This window comes from Canis lupus, chromosome 7 (assembly GCF_011100685.1).
Source record: "Canis lupus familiaris isolate Mischka breed German Shepherd chromosome 7, alternate assembly UU_Cfam_GSD_1.0, whole genome shotgun sequence".
NCBI lineage: Eukaryota > Metazoa > Chordata > Mammalia > Carnivora > Canidae > Canis > Canis lupus.
The window spans coordinates 1,114,441-1,127,988 of record NC_049228.1 but is presented as its reverse complement, the minus strand read 5'-3'; positions in this window follow the sequence as shown (position 1 = coordinate 1,127,988).

Genomic DNA, 13,548 nt, shown 5'->3' with positions numbered 1-13,548 from the left:
TTTTAATAAATGTCTTAAAACACCAACTTGAAGTTTGTAATAAATATTTTAAAACTAATTTTGGTATACTAAAGTATAGCCCAGAATAAGAGCTAAAATAACCAAGTTGTTTTAATGATCACAATAAATAATCGGAGAAAGAAGCAGACAGAGAGGGGGTTTCTCCCTAGGTCTTTCCTGGAATAATGGAGTGAGTGAGTTGCTCAGTTTCAAGGTTGAAATGCCCGTCTGAAAGATCCCATCTGCTCTGCCGTTTTTGATGAGTCTCTGACAGTTGGTGTGAAATTGGCATGTGATCATTTCTGAGTCAGGGTTTGGAAGACATGCGGGTACAGCTGCATCTACTACTGAAAGCCCGTCAGTTGTCATAGATGAAATGTCTGCAGTTACGAAAGCGTGGTCATAGCTCCACCCTGTGGTGTGCTAGTCCTCGTTAAAGCTGTCTCCATTCTCTGATCTCCCCGTGGGTCAGCACGCTACACCTACACGCAACCTGTGTTTGTAACTCGTCGGAACACAGCCACGTCCTTCCACATTTGTGCTGTGGCTGCACTCTTGCTTCGATGGCAGAGTAGACTAACGGTAAGAAAGACTGGCCTGCAACCAGCACGAGAGAGGCAGGATTGAGTCTCAGTAGCTGCTAGAATTGAGCTTCTTGAGGACAGGAATGCATTTCATAATAGGTACTTGTTAAATATTGAGCGAATGAACAAATTATAAGCAGATGTGTCTGTACCCAATTTATTTATTTATTTATTTATTTATTTATTTATTTATTTTTAAAGATTTTATTTATTTATTCATGAGAGACACTGAAAGAGAGAGGCAGAGACACAGGCAGAGAGAGAAGCAGGCTCCATACAGACAGCCTGATGTGGGACTCGATCCCGGGACTCCAGGATCACACCCAGGGCCAAAGGCAGGCACTAAACCACTGAGCTACCCAGGGATCCCTGTACCCAATTCAAAAGTCTGAAACGTTTCAAAGAAGTTCTTATGAGATATTTCAGGCACACAAATGTAATTTTAAACATACCCATGTACCATCCATGTTGCTCAAGAAAGAAAACCTGCATCAGGCAGTTGAAGCCTCTTGTGTGTGGCCCCCTGATTCCATTCACCCACCTCCCCACAGGAATCAGCTATTTTCCTGAATTTGATTATTGGCATTGCCATGTATTTATTTTTAATTGATCACTTTAATCTGAGACAATTTTAGATTTACAGAAAAATCGCAGAAATAGAATTTCAGTATACTTTTTGTGCTGCTTTCCTTTATGTTTTAACATCTGACATGACCGTAACACCATGATCAAAACTAAGACATTCACATTGGTCATATTAACTAAACTATAGACTTTCTTTTAATCTCATGAGTTTTTTCTGTAATTTCCTTTTTCTGTTTCAGGATCTAGTACACAATGCCAAATTCTATTAATCGTCAGGTCTCCTTAATCTCATCCAATTTATGACAATTTCTCAGTCTTTCCTTGTTTGTGATATTTTTGTTTGTGAGGATACCGTTATTTTGAAGAAACCCTCAGTTTGCATTTGTCTAGTGTTTTCCTAAGGTTATGCATTATTAGAAAGGACAGCACACAGATCTGCCTTCTCAGTGCATCTTGTCAGGGGGCAGATGATGTCTGTATTTATTACTGGTGATGCTGACGTCGATCACTTCATTAAGGAGGTATCTGCTGGCTTTCTCCACTGTAAAATTACCACTTTCCCCTTGGTAATAAATATCTGGGGCGGGGGGGGGGGCAGATACTTTGCAAATGTCATTTTTTTTAAACATTTGCCCACTAACTGCCATGTGGCTGTGATTTTCTGTTTTTCTCATACCTTCTGCATTAATTGGAATTCTGTAAGAGCTGCCTCTTTTCTCTCATTTGTTTTTTCAGTTATTTATGTTACTATAGATTCATGGGTCTTTATTTGGAGGCCATAACCCACTACTAGTATTTATTTGCTCAGGTTGTTCTAAGTTTGCCCATTGGGAACTCTTTCATGTCAGCTCTTAGGCTCTTTCAACATTGCTTTTTTTTTTCTTTTTAAATTTAATTTAATTTATTTATGATAGTCACAGAGAGAGAGAGAGAGAGGCAGAGACACAGGCAGAGGGAGAAGCAGGCTCCATGCACTGGGAGCCCGACGTGGGATTCGATCCCGGGTCTCCAGGATCGTGCCCTGGGCCAAAGGCAGGGGCCAAACTGCTGCGCCACCCAGGGATCCCCATTGCTTTTTGTTTTTGTTTTTTTATCCCCTAATTACTTCCTACCACTGCAAGATGCTCCAAGCTCATCTATTTCCCTGCTCAAGCCCTGGAATGCACCTTTTTCCCAAGGAGCTCTAGTTCCCTTCATGGGATAATGGTATTTAAAAACCAAAATTCTGGTTCGTAGGTATGCTCTTCGCTACTTGGGTGTCCCTGCTGTTAGTCCTTTTCAGAGGATAAAAATAGGAAATATATGTAATATACTAACTCATGCACATACACAGCTTTATTTCTATATCCGTAATACAAAAACCATGAGTCCCTCCAACTCCAGTCCAGCTCCATAGGATTCATTCTGGCCATCTCTCTGTATTTCTAACAGTAAGCTTGACTCTTGTTATCTATAATAATTTGCTGCTTTTTAAAAATTATTATTATTATTTTTTATGATAGTCACACAGAGAGAGAGAGAGGCAGAGACATAGGCAGAGGGAGAAGCAGGCTCCATGCACCGGGAGCCCGACGTGGGATTCGATCCTGGGTCTCCAGGATTGCGCCCTGGGCCAAAGGCAGGCGCCAAACCGCTGCACCACCCAGGGATCCCAATTTGCTGCTTTTTAAAAAAAGATTTTATTTATTCATTTGAGGTAAACAGAGAGAACAAGCAGGGAGAGGGGCAGAGGCAGAAGCAGACTCCCCGCGGAGGAGGGAGCCTGATGTGGGGCTTGATCCCAGGACCCTGGGATTGTGACCTGAGCCAAAGGCTGATGCTTAACTGACCGAGCCACCCAGGCGCCCCAATAATTTGCTTATTCAATCCTAGTTACATATAAGGTGATTTCAGAATTGCTAAACCATACCTCTGTGAGAAATATGCCATCCAGAGTACAGTGTTTGTCAGGATTTACTCAAGACATTTTCCAAAACTATTTAGGTCCACTTCATTGTAAGGTCCACCCCCTTCTTTGTGGCTACGTGGTTCACTGGTGACACAGCCAGACTCGTTTGCTGCAGCACGTGTTCCATATTTCACATCCTGGTGGATTTTTGTTTTAAATTTACATTCAGTAGAAGTCACTCTTTGTGGTGTACAGTGATGTGGATCTTGATGAATGTGGAGGGACAGGTATCCACTGCCACAGTTTGACACACAACAGTTACATCACCCCCAAGATTTTCTCGTGCTGTCCTTCTGTTGTCAACCATTCCCTCCAACCCATGGCAACTGCTGGTATGTTTTTCTGTCTCTGAGTTTTTCTTTTCAAGAGTTTTGTACAGATGGAATCCTACAGTAGGTAGTCTTGCATCTGGTTTCTTTCAGTTGCCAAAGTGCATTGACGGTTTGTTCCTGATGTGTGAATCAATAGTTTGTTCCTTTTTTTAAAAAATTTTTTATTTATTTATGATAGTCACAGAGAGAGAGAGAAAGAGAGAGAGAGAGAGAGGCAGAGACACAGGCAGAGGGAGAAGCAGGCTCCATGCACCGGGAGCCTGATGTGGGATTCAATCCTGGGTCCCCAGGATCGCTCCCTGGGCCAAAGGCAGGCGCTAAACCGCTGCGCCACCCAGGGATCCCAGTTTGTTCCTTTTTATTGCTGAGCAGTAAGTAGTCTGTTGTTCATTTATTCACTAGCTGAAGGACATTGGGTTGTTTCCACTTTTTGGCGATTGTGAATAAAACTACTGTAAACATTTGCTTACAGTTTTTTTGTGTGAACATGTTTTGATTTCTCTTGGTAAATACCTATGATTACTGGGTCATAAGGTAGGTATATATTTAATTTTACAAGAAATTGCCAAAATCTTTTCCAAACTGACTACCATTTTGTACTCCCACCAGGAACATAGGAGAGTTCTGGCAGTTTTGTATCCTCATCAGCTCTTGGTAGTATCAATTTTTGTTCTTGTTTTTTAAAATTAGCAATTCTAGGTACATAGTGGTATCTTGTGGTTTTAGTTTGCATTTCTCTCGTGACTAATGGTGTTGGGCATCATCTTTTCATATGTTCATTTGCCATCTTTATATCTTTTTAGAAAAGTGGTTCAAATTTCCACCTATTATTTTTCTTATTTGGTTTTGAGAGTTCTTTGTATATTGTGGATACGAGTCCTTTGTCAGATGTTGTATTTATAAGTATTTTTTGCACGCTTTGTTAAAAATTAGTGGTGTGAGGCTGTTTCTGGATCCTCTGTTCTGTTTTACTCTTCTACGTGTCTACCTTTCACTGGTACTACACTATAGCTTTATATTAAGTTTAAAAATTGGGTAGTGTGAGTCCTCCAACTTTGTTTATGTTTCTCAAAATTGCTTTGGTTATTCTCTTGCTTTTGCCTATCCCTACAGTGAGCTTATTGATAGCTACAAAAAAGCCTGCTGGAGTGTTTTTTGGGGTTGAATTTCATCAGTATTCCATAGTTTTTAGCATACAGATCCTGCATACGTTTTGTTACATTTAAACCTAAGTATTTCATTTTGGGAATGTTATTTAAACGGTATTGTTTTTAAAATGTCAAATTCCATTGTTCACTACTAGCAGATAGAAATACAATTGATTTTAAGACTTTTTTTTTTTTTAAAGACTTTATCTGAGAGAAAGAGAGATCACAAGCAAGGAGGAGGGATCAAGGGAGAAGCAGACTCCCTGCTGAGCAGGGAGCCTGATGGGAGACAAGATCCCATGACCCCAGGATATAACCTGAGCCAAAGACAGACGCTTAACTGACTGAGCCACCGGGGCACCCACAATTGACTTTTATATATTGATCTTGGATCCTGTAAATGTGATGAACTGTTACTAGCTCTAGGATCCTTTTTGTAGATACTTTGAGATTTTCTCTGTAAACAGTCATGTTGTCTGGAATAGAAACAGTTCTGTATTTCCCAGCTATGTGGCTTTTTTCTCTTTTTCTTGCCTTTCTGCAACAGTGCAGTATCGGATAGTAGTAGTAGGAGAGCACATCCTTGCTTTGTTCCCTATCTTGAAAGGGAAGCAGCCAGTATTCACCATTCTGCATGTTATCTGTAGAATTTTTGTAGATTCTCTTTATAAGGTTAAGGAAGTTCCCTTCTTTTCCTCGTTTGTGGAGAGCTTTTGTTTGCTTATCTGTTTTGGTCATGAATGGATTTTTGTCAAATGCTTTTTCTGCATCCATTGAGATGATCACATGGCTTCTCTTTAGCCTGTTATTATAGTGAATTAACATTGATTAATTTTCAAATGTGAACCAGGCTTACACTGCCAAGATAAACCCTACTAAGCAATGATCTGTTATCCTTTTTATGTATTCTGGATTGATCGACTGATGTGTTGGTGATAATTTTTGCATCGATCTTTTTTTTTTTTTTTTTTTTAATTTTTATTTATTTGTGATAGTCACAGAGAGAGAGAGAGAATGAGGCAGAGACACAGGCAGAGGGAGAAGCAGGCTCCATGCACCGGGAGCCCGACGTGGGATTCGATCCCGGGTCTCCAGGATCGCGCCCTGGGCCAAAGGCAGGCGCCAAACCGCTGCGCCACCCAGGGATCCCTGCATCGATCTTTATGAAGAATATCGGTCTGTTTTCTATGATGCCTTGGTTTTGGCATTAGAATAACATGGATCTGAAAATGAGTTTCTACCTTTTCTGTTTTCTGAAAGAGATTGTGTAGAACTGGTGTTTTTTCTTCCTTAAATGTTTGATAGAATTCAGGCATTTGATAGAACCATCTGGGCCTGGAGTTTTCTTTGTTGGAAGGTTTTGTTCGTTTGTTTTAAAGCTTATATTTATCTATTTAGAGACACATACACACACACACACCACGTGAGCAAGGGTAGGGGCAGAGGGAGAAGGAGAGAAAGAATCCCCAGTAGGCTGTGCTAAGTGCAGAACCTGTTGCTGGGCTTGATCCCACCACCCTGAGATCGTGACCTAAGCCAAAATCAAGAGTCAGACACTTAATGTACTGAGCTACTTAGAAGCCCCTGTTGGAGGTTTTTTAAGCTACAATTTCTTTAATACAGGATGTTTTATTTTATTTTAATTAATTAATTAATTAATTAATTTAAAAGGATTTTTTAGATTATAAATTCCTTCTTGGGTGACTTGGTAGTTTGAGTCTTTTGAAGACTGGGTCTGTTTCATCCATTTTGTCAAATTAATGAACATAGAGTTGTCTGTAGTATTTCTTTTTGTTGTTCTTTTTAATGTTTAGGAGATCCATACTGATACCTTCTTTTGTTCCTGATACTGACAGTTTATGTCCTCTCTTTTTTTTTGTTGGTTTAGTTTAGGTCAATGTTTATCAATTTCATTGATTTTTTTTCAAAGAACAACTTTTGGTTTCAATGATTTTCTCTATTTTTCTGTTTTCAGTTTCATTGATTTATGCCTTCATTATTTCCTTCTGCTTGCTTGGAGTTTAGTTTACTCTTACCTAGTTTCTTAAGAATGAAGCTTAGATGATTGATTTGAGAACTTTCTTTTCTAAAATAATCAATGCTATAAACTTCCTTCTAAGCACTTTGCTAGCTGTATTCCATAAATTTTTATATATTTTCATTTAATTCAAAATATTACTATTACTTTCAGTAGGTCCCACACTCTGCATGGAACCCAACATGAGGCTTGAACTCATGACCCTGAAATCAAGACCTGAGCTGAGATCAAGAGTTGGACCCTTAACTGATTGAGCCACTCAGGTGCCCCTAGTTCAAAATATTTTTAAATTTCCATTGACCCATCCTCTTTGAACCATGGATTATCTAAAACTGTGTTTTTCAAATTTCAAATAAATGGGCATTTTCCAGATATCTTCCTTTTAACTGATTTCTAATTTAACACTGTTATTTGAAAACACTTTGTATGATTTCTATTCTTTTTAATATGTAAGGTTTCCTTTATGACCCAGTCTAGGGCCTATTTGCTGAATGTTCCATGTGTTCATGAAAAAGATACACACTCTGATACTATTCTATGAATGCCAAGTGGTTGGTTGATAGTATTGTTCAGATTTCACATATCCTTAATGATTGTCTGTTTACTTGTTCTATCAATTACTGACACTTTCGAGTATTGAAATCTCCAATTATAGTTGTAGATTTGTCTATTTCCCCTTGGAGGTCCTATCAGTTTTTGCCTCGTGTGTTTTGAAGCTCTATTGTAAGCTCAATACACCTTTAGGATTGCATGTTTTGGGGTAACTGACCCCTTTATTATTATGTAGAATTCCTCTTTATTGATGATAATATTCCTTATTCTGAAGTTTACTGTTATTAATATAGTTACTCCAACTTTTCGCCTAGTGTTTGCTTAGCTTTATATATTTTTTCATCCTTTTACTTTTAACCTATTATGTCTGTATATTTAAAGTGAGTATCTTTTAGACAACACAGTTGGTGTCTTGCTCTGTTAGTCAACTAACAACCTCTTCTAACGTACGTTCACACTCACTATGATTATTGATGTAGTTGGATTAAAATGTACTATCTTATATACTGTTTTCTATTTGTTTCATTTTTTCTGCTTACTTTTTTCTTTTTTTTTTCTGTCTCAGGCATGTTACTCAAACTTAACAATCCCATTTTAATGTTTCTATGAACTTATTTATATGTATTTTTTTAATTGCAAAAAAACCTTTTTTTCATAGTTAGGGTTTACAATATACATCTTTAATTACAGATAAGGACCTTCCAAAGTGTATTTTTTTTTTAAGATTTTATTTATTTACTCATAGAAACAGAGAAAGAGAGAGAGAGGCAGAGACACAGGCAGAGACACAAGCAGGTTCCAAGCAGGGAGCCTGACGCGGAACTCGATCCCGGGTCTCCAGGATCACAACCCGGGCTGCAGGTGGCGCTAAACCGCTGTGGCACCCAGGCTGCCCCACCAGTGTGTTTTCAATTCCTCCTTCTCTGGGGCACCTGAATTGCTCAGTCAGTGAAGCGTCTGCCTTCAAATCTCGAGGCATGATCCCAGGGTCCTGGGATTGAGCCCCGCATCCAGCCCCACATCGGGCATTCCGCTCAGCGGGGAGTCTGCTTCTCACTCTCCCTCTGTACTCTCTCTCTCAAATAAATAAATAAAATCTTTTTTTTAATAAAAAAAATTAATTCCTCCTCCTCATCCTTTTGCTGTTGTGCTACAGTTTATTTTTATATATTCTGTAGACACACAGCACATTGCTGCTGCTTTTGCTTTGTACAGTAGGCTTTCAAAGCAGAAAGGGCTTGGTGTGCAAACCAAGGCCCGTGGGCCAAATTCATCCTGCCACCTCTTTTTGTATGTCCTGCAAATTAGGAATGGTTTTTAAATTTTTTAATGGTTGAAAAAATAAAAAAATTCATAATATATGAGAATTAGATGAAACTAAAATTTCAGTGCCTATTAAAGTTTTATTGGGGGCAGCCCTGGTGGCGCAGCGGTTTAGCGCCGCCTGCAGCCTGGGGTGTGATCCTGGTGTCCCGGGATCGAGTCCCACGTCGGGCTCCCTGCATGGAGCCTGCTTCTTCCTCTGCCTGTGTCTCTGCCTATCTCTCTCTCTCTCTCTCTGAATAAATAAATAAATCTTTTTTAAAAAATAAAGTTTTATTGGAACATAGTTACAGCCATTTCTCTGTTTTGCCAATGTCAGCTTTTGTACTTTAAGGCAGAGTTAAGTGGTTGCAACAGACTATAAGGTCCACAAAGCCTAAAATATTTGTCTTTTACAGAAATTTTTTTTTTTGCCAGCCTCAGTTTTAGAGCAGTTCAAAGTAAGAAAAAGATTATTTTATTTTACCTGCATTTATTCAGTTTCTAGCACTGTTCTTTGTATGAACCTAAGTTTCTGTCTGATACCTTGTTCCTTCTGTCTGAAGACCTTCCTTCAACTTTTCTTTATAGACTAAATGTGCTAGCCCTTAATTCCCTCAGTTTTGGTCCGAGAAAGTCTTTATTTCCTCTTCATTTAAAAAAATATTTTCTTGGGATGCCTGGGTGGCTCAGTGGTTGAGCATCTGTCTTTGGCTCCGGGGGTCGAGTCCCACATCAGGCTCCCCCGTAGGAAGCCTGCTTTTCCCTCTGCCTGTGTCTCTGCCTCTGTCTCTTTCATTAATAAATAAATAAAATCTTTTAAAAAAATAAAAAGTATTTTCTGTAGGTTAACAAGTTTTTCTCTTAGTGCTTTAGTCATATTTCATTGATGTCTGGTTTGTATCATTTCTGACTAGAAACCTACCGTAATTATCTTTGTTCCTCTATATGTCTTTTATTTTCTGGCTTTCTTTAGTATTTTCTTTTTTTTTTTTTTAAGATTGTATTTATTTATTCATGAGAGACACAGAGAGAGAGGCAGAGACACAGGCAGAGGGAGAAGCAGGCTCCATGCAGGGAGCCTGACATGGGACTCGATCCTGGGTCTCCAGGATCATACCCTGGGCTGAAGGCAGACATTCAACCACTGAGCCACCCAGATGCCCCACTTTAAGATTTTCTTTTCAAAAAAAAAAAAAAAAAAGATTTTCTTTTCATGTTTTTAAAACTATGATATGCTGGGGCACCTTTCACTCAGGGCGTGACCCCAGGATCCCGGGATCGAGTCTCACATTGTGTTCCCCGCAGGGAGCCTGCTTCTCCTTCTGCCTGTGTCTCTGCCTCTCTCTGTGTGTGTCTCTCATGAATAAATAAAACCTAAAATAAAAATGAAAATATGATATGCTAAGGTGTTCTTTTTTTGTCTGGCATTTATCCTTCTTGGTGGTCTCTAAGCTTCTTTGTGGTTTCACGTCTTTCGTTACTTTTCAAAAATTTTGGGGATTATTTCTTCATATTGCACTCCTCTCTGGTTGGGATTCCAGTTATGGATGGGCTGGATTATTTGATATTGTCCAGCAGCTCTTGGATGCCTTGTTTCCTATCCCCTGTTGTTTTTCCTTTGTGTTTAAGTTGGGTAATTTCTACTGACTTATCCAATTGTCTTCTTTGGCTGTGTTGAGTCTAGTGATGAGCTGGGTGAAGACATTTCTCATCTCTGGTATTGTGTTTTGCATTTATAACATTTTCACTTGATTTTTTAAAACAGTTTCCTTCTCTTTGCAGAAGTTACCCATCTTATCTTGCCTATTATTCACCTTTTCCATCAGAGTCTTAACATATTAATCATGATTTTGAATTCTCTGTCCCAACATCTGGATCACATTTGTGTCTAGTTCTGATGTTTCCATGTACTTCATTTTTTTTTTTCAAATTGGACCTAGTGTAGGATACAGCAGACATTGAGGTATATACAATTAGTATCTGGAAATGGAAATACCTTTGCTCTTCCTAGGCCTTTAATGGGGGTAAGGGATGAGTTAATGTGGTTGGGGTTTGGTCTTGGCTTGAAGTTTGTTGTTGCTAAGGTTGCCTTTGGTGTACCACAGGTATCAAATTCCCGTAGTCATGCCTGGGGTATAGAGTGGGTGCTCGTCTGCCAAGCAGTGTCTGCCTTCAGCCTTAGGACTTCCCTTTGCAGTGCACCCAAGAGGAGAGCTTTCTTGTTCTCCTGCTCCTGTCCCTCTTCTACCGATACCACTTTGACTTGTTTCTGGAAGTTTGTTAGCTTGGAAGGTGGGGGGTGAAGTGTTCCTGGTTCTGGTTAGGCCTCAGGTGTAGGCAGGTATCATGCCTCTACATCTCAGGAGGGTACCCTTCTCATCTTTCCTGCTCCTCCTCCCTTGTAGTTCTGGAGCCAGCAAATATTCCTGCCCATCCCCCTGGGATAGATTTTCTTTTTCCTGTTCCCTTCCTCTACAGATTAAGTCGTATGCTTTTTAGGGGGAAAGCATCCCAGTGGATTCATGCCCGAACAGCTGTGGTTGTTGTGCCCTCTCCTAGGTCTGCACCATGACAACCACTTTCTTGGGGCTCTTTCTGATCTTTTCTATGAGTTTATAGAGAAAAGTCTATAAGAGGGCACAAACTCCCAATTTCTTCAGTCCTCTGGTAGCTCACTAGCCCACATCTGGCCTTCACCAATTCATTAACCATCCTACCTGAACTATTGCAAGTGGCTAGTCACATCTACCCCAACCCTACTCTGCTCATCCTTCTGGTGCCTGCCTCTCCTTAGATACTTGGCCAGTAGGCTGTCCTGGGACTACAACTCTCTGATTGGTTTAGAAATATTGTAGATTGTAGCTTATCTAGTCTTTTCTTTGAGAGGATGAGTTTCTTTCTTTCTTTTTTTTTTTTTTTTTAATACTTCCCTATAGGGATCCCTGGGTAGTGTGGCGGTTTGGCGTCTGCCTTTGGCCCAGGGTGTGATCCTGGAGACCCAGGATCGAGTCCCACGTCGGGCTTCCTGCATGGAGCCTGCTTCTCCCTCTGCCTCTCTCTCTGTGCCTCTCATGAAAAAATAAAATCTTTATTAAAAAAAAAAAAAAAAAAAACTTCCCTACATCCCCTAGTGGAAGTCAGATGTTTTTATATTTTTGCTGTATTTGCAGCTATTACTAAACCATTTTTAAGAGAATATAAATAGCATATCCTGTATGTATTCTTACACAGTTCTGCTTTCCACTCAACACTATATTTGTAGAGTTCAGATACAAAGGACAGATGATGACAGCAATAGAAATACCCAGAGGATCATCATTTGTACCGTTGCCCTTGCCCCCAAGTCCCATGGGTAGATCCAGAAGGAAGCCTGCATATGGAATGGGTTGCATTATAGGAGAAGGAGCTTAGCAAACCTGGAACTGTTACAGTGGGCAGTAGCATCACTGTTCTTTGCTTTAATGGAGGGATTACCTTTATTATAATAGACAGTATGCATGACTTCTCTTTGTTCCAAAGGAAGACACTCTATCTTCTAAGAAGCCAGAGTTGATCAACCTCACCACTGTGGATGTTTGGGGTTGGGTAACGCTTAGTTATGGGGATCTTCCCTGTGCCTCGTAGGGTGTTTATAGCATCCCTGGCCTTCGCCCACTGCACGCTGGTAGTACCTCTTCTCCCAGTCATGACCACTAAATATGTCTCTAGACATTGTCAAATATCTTCTAGGGGGCAAAATCGCCCCTAGTTGAGAACTACTATGGTAAGCAAACTTACCCTTAGCTCCAGAGGGAGTCGCCATCTTGCAAAGTTCACTATACAAACGGACTTGAAAAGATCGTCTAGAACAAAGAGCAGTCAGTGCTTCCTTTTGCAAGATGTGTGGATCATTGTCTCCCAACATTGGTTTTAACTTCATTGTGGTTAGAAGAATATTGTGTACGCCATTGATTCTTTGATTTGTTGAGACTTGTGCATGGCCCATCTGTGATTAGTTTTTGTAATTGTCTTAAATGTGTCTGAAAACTGTGTGTTTTCTCTTATTGTTAGGTGCAAGGTTTGGTATGTGTTGATCAGGTCAAGATCATGACATTTCTGTACAGATCTTTTATGTCTGTATAACTTTTGTCTGAGTGCTAATTACTGAGATAGATATGTGAGGCCTCTCTGTTGGTGAGTTTGTCCATTTTCACTTGTAATTCTATTAATTTTATTTATTTTGAGGCTATATTATTAGGTACATTCCCCCAATTTGAGAGCTAGAACACTGACAGGTAATTTGCTTCTAGGTATTTATGAGTTCTTCCCCATCCTAGGCTGCTGCCTTCCCCAACTGGGCTAACTACTGTCCTGGTCTTATTATTTTTTCCTAATTTTTTTAATATTCCATACTTTCCCTATTTGTTGTTTTGTGAGTTGCATTCGAATTATATTCTTTAGGTGGTTTCCTTTAAAATCTTAATACACATACTTAAGAAAACCCCATATTTATCTCTAAATCTACTCTCCTCCTTATAATACAAGCAGCTTGGAATGGTTCAACTCCAGCTACCGCTTCTCTTCTTATGTTCTTTTTGGCTAATATTCTTGTTTCACTCTGATTCCCTCATGTAAACATTATTAATATATTATTATAATTGTTTTATACAATGTTTGTTTAAACTCACCCACTTTTTTTTTTTTTTTTTTTGCCTATGCTTTCTGTATCTCATTCCTTCCTTGTGTGAACATTTTCCTTCTTCAGGTAATTCCTTTAGTCAACAATTCTCAGTTGACAGTTGTTTTTTTCTCAGTATTTTGAACATAATACCTCTGGCTTCCATTGTTGTTAATGACAGCTCTGCTGTTAGTCCAATTTCCAATCATCATTCTTTTATAAGTAATCTGTCTTTTTCTTTGGTTGTTCTTAAGATTTCCTTTATGTCTTAGACTTCCTCAATTTTACTAAAGCATGTCTATATGTAGATTTTTTTGTTTGGAATTGGTTTTGACCTTTAAACCTATAAAACTACGTTTTTCATTAATTCTAGAAGATTTTAAGCTATTATTTTGAAAT